The following is a 4,171-nucleotide window of genomic DNA, read 5'->3' as shown; positions in this document are numbered from 1 at the left end:
TGTGTTCCTACAACCATACTAGATCTAAAATCGCGTACAAGTACATAATATTATAAGACGTTCATTTATCCAAACAAAATGATATTCAATGATTTAAAATAACAAACAACTAGTATTTCTTTTTTCCTTTAATAGTAAGAATAAGGAGAAAGTCCATCTTAGGGAGAAATTATTATAAAAAAAATCCTTCTACAATAAGATTGATAAGATACATCCCTTGACCTCACACCGAAAATCATGTTATAACACGGAAAAACTGCATAGTATACAATATACCCTTTGTATAAAAAAATACTCTTACAATATAGTTCAACGTCAATATTAGGATTTCTGTTTTTTTGTTTTTTTTTTAAATGGTCCAATCTTAAAAATACTAAAATACAAAAAAATAAATTCAAAAAGTAGAGCACTAATACTACCCCCGTTATATATAAAGACCGTGCCAGCCTTTCCCCCCTAACTCCAAACAAGAAACAGCCTCTTCTCTCAATTTCTCCCTCTCTCTCTTAATTTTTCTCTCTCCTAAAAATATTCTGTTCCCAAAAATGTGCAGGCAGGCAGGCTCGGATGATGGATTTATCTCCAGCAAATGCAACTCAAACCAATCACCAACAAATTACCCACTTACAATATCAACCAATGATGACCCTATGGCCAGCTTGCATGCCCCATTGCTACCCAATTCTCCAACACCCAAAATATCCCCCCTTTTACATTCACCACAAGATCAACATACTACTACACTACTTATCTATAACCACCCAACTTCTACTACTACGAATAATGATAATTATAATGATACGGATATTGATCATAAGTCGCGTATCAGCTCAATTTCAAGTTCGGGTTGTGTGTCCTCCTTACGCGAGGCTAAGTTACTAGGTGATGTCGCGTTACCAATGATACTTACCGGTTTGTTACTATACTCACGCTCAATGATATCAATGTTGTTTCTAGGCCGACTAGGCGAGCTTGCCTTGGCAGGCGGCTCGCTGGCGATAGGGTTTGCAAATATTACTGGCTACTCTGTTTTATCCGGGTTGGCTATGGGTATGGAACCAATATGTGGTCAGGCATTTGGTGCTAAAAAACATTCTCTCCTTGGCCTTACTCTTCAAAGGACTATAATCCTTTTACTACTTATCTCTCTCCCTATCTCCTTCTTGTGGCTCAACATGGAGAAACTTCTCTTGTTATGCCGCCAAGACCAAGGAATCGCGGTCCAGGCCCAAGCATACTTAATCTACACCTTACCTGACCTATTGGCTCAGTCCATCCTACACCCACTAAGAATCTACCTTAGAACTCAGTCCATCACCTTGCCTCTCACCTTCACCGCGGCCTTAGCCATCGCGCTACATCTTCCTCTTAACTGGCTCCTGGTGGTTAAGCTTAAGCTAGGCATCAAAGGGGTGGCTTTGGCTGGCGTTTTGACTAACTACAATATGATACTTTTTCTAATGATATATGTTTTCTTTTCAAAATCTTGTAAGAAAGGTTGGGCTCCTATTAGTAAGGAGTGTTTAAAAGGGTACACAAGGCTACTTCAGCTGGCTATCCCTAGCTGCATTTCGGTCTGCCTCGAGTGGTGGTGGTACGAGATCATGATCCTCCTCTGCGGCCTCCTCGTCAACCCTAAGGCCACCGTCGCGTCGATGGGGATCCTCATCCAAACCACCTCCCTCATCTACATCTTCCCTTCCTCCTTGAGCGTCAGTGTCTCCACCCGGGTCGGCAACGAGCTGGGTGCTGACCGGCCCATGCGGGCCAAACGGGCCGCCGTCACGGGCCTGTTCTTCAGCTTCATACTCGGGTTTTCAGCCCTTTTCTTCACCTTCATGGTGAGGGAGAAATGGGCCGGGATGTTCACCAAAGACGGAGACATTATCAAGCTAACCTCATTGGTTTTGCCAATAATTGGGCTTTGCGAGCTCGGAAACTGCCCGCAGACAACGGGCTGTGGGGTGTTACGTGGGACGGCCCGGCCCAAAGTTGGTGCCAATATTAACTTAGGATGCTTTTACTTGGTGGGTATGCCGGTGGCCGTATGGCTCGGGTTCTTCGCCGGGTTCGACTTCGAAGGGATGTGGCTCGGGTTATTAGCCGCCCAAGGGTCTTGTGTGATCACAATGATGTTGGTTTTGAGTAGAACAGATTGGGAAAATGAGGCTCAAAGAGCTAAGGATCTTACCGATCATGCTTCTCCTCCTCTTCTTGTTCAAGAAGAAGATAAACATACTCATAAATACGATCAAGATCAATCTTTACTTGTTTAATTAATTAATTATTTTTTTTTTTAATTTTAGTTTGGCGGGTGAAATTTTGTGTAATTAATTAACAGGGGAAATAGGTTCTATTTTTTTCATGTGTTATTGAAAAGATGAATGAGGAAATAGTCAATTTTTAAAAAAGCAACTTTTTTTTTGGTGAGTTGGAGGGAAAGTAGTAAATTTGGAAAAGTATATTCTTTGGAAAAAATAAAATTAACTAATGAATCAAAAGTTTATTATAATCATTCTCTTTAGAGTGAAAACAGAACAAACAGGGGGCTGAAATTCGGCTGGATTATTCCTGAATTTGATTGTTCCTAGTACCAAAATTAAAACATGATACTTGCCGCAGCAATTTTCGACTAGTATTAACATCAAATCAAGCAACCAATCAAGTCGTGCTTAGATATATTGATTAATCGTTATTATGATATTGTAATTTGAATTAATAGCATCCTTGTTATATTTTAAACAGCTTAATACTTTCTTTATTCGAAATTAATTTTATAATATTCGATGACAAAAATATCTTAGTAGTAGTGAATAAAGTATAAGACAAAAGAAATCTTATAAAGATAAAAGGATCACGATAAGTGCAGATATCATGATGATAATATGGTAAATCGTTGCGGGTACAAATAATCTTGTAATAGTCATGTTATAATCATGTACATCAATTAGTGGAGCTTAGCTGCTTAATGACAGATGACAAAGAAATTCAAAGCCCACAAATGAAATACGTAGTAGTAAGAAGAAGGAAAGTGTCAAAATTAAACACTTGTTAAACACGGTAAAGTTTTACAAGTTGTAATAACTTCATGCGCGCAAATTCGGCAAGATTTCATGCCGTACGGTAATCAAATAGCTGTAGTAGTAGTAAAAAGTTGGTGACATAGTTAATCTAAGTAAAATTCATATTATTCATTAAGCTAAGGTAGAAGTATACAAATTAAAGTTAATTACTTTATTAAAAATCTAATTATATGTCATGATGATGTAAAAGGAGCGTTTAGGTGAGGCATGTGGATGTGGGTCGTACTTGGTGAGTTGTGCTCGTGGGTTTCAACATCACAAATTCACAACTAAACCGAGTACATAAAAATGTATTGAAACTTCGCTGCAGAAACTTGATTTTTGGTGAGATGTTTCCAAAATTCCAATTCATTTCATAGGTGTATGTTTCACTTACTTATTGGATGAAAATATTATAAGAGGGCTCTACATTTGGAATGTAATCCAGGCCTTTTGATTTTGACTCTGCTTCATAAAAAGTGTCATTGTATGTTTTTGTATTTCTACGTCAATGTTGAGTTGTTGACAAACCTTACGATACTCACCGATTTTGTTTTTGTCATTCGTACCGCTATTATTACTAGAGGTACGAAACTGATGCTAACCACGGGTCCGAAAAAATTTGTTGGTATTGGTTATTTAATTCTAAGAGTGTTTTGTATAATTTGAAATTCTGTGATATTTTGATTATTTCACCGTTTTTAAAAAATCAACAATAAATACAATGTGTTTTAGGTGAGAACATCAATTTACATTTCTATATTTAATTTCTGCCTTACTAATATACATTTTTAATAATTTTTTTTGTATTTGTTCCAACTCACTTGATAATGGAGAATCAATAATTAATAAATTTTATACATAATAATTGAAATACATTTAGACTTTTCGATCGATCCCCACATACATTCCATTTGGATTTTACTTGTTGGTATGTAATTTGTAGAATTTGCCAATTTTGCATTCAATTATGAACTTATGTTATGGTTGATAATGTTGACTTCAAGTCACCTTTTCTTGTCTTATTATTAATTAAGTTTGACTCAAATTTGAGTTTTGATTCTCTCTAGATACTCACCAAATCGATTTTGAGAGTCTACAACTAGATT

The 4,171-nt window shown here is 36.8% G+C and overlaps 1 pseudogene; it reads left to right on the top strand.

Annotated features, from left to right (window-relative positions):
• Window positions 1-476: 476 nt before the first annotated feature.
• On the top strand, window positions 477-2,555 carry LOC145564458 (protein DETOXIFICATION 49 pseudogene; annotated as a pseudogene).
• Window positions 2,556-4,171: the final 1,616 nt, after the last annotated feature.

This window comes from Chenopodium album, chromosome 10, assembly GCF_948465745.1.
Source record: "Chenopodium album chromosome 10, dcCheAlbu1.1, whole genome shotgun sequence".
Taxonomy (NCBI): Eukaryota; Viridiplantae; Streptophyta; class Magnoliopsida; order Caryophyllales; family Amaranthaceae; genus Chenopodium; species Chenopodium album.
The sequence above is the reverse complement of the archived record's forward strand: the minus strand, read 5'-3'. Positions and strand labels throughout refer to the sequence as shown.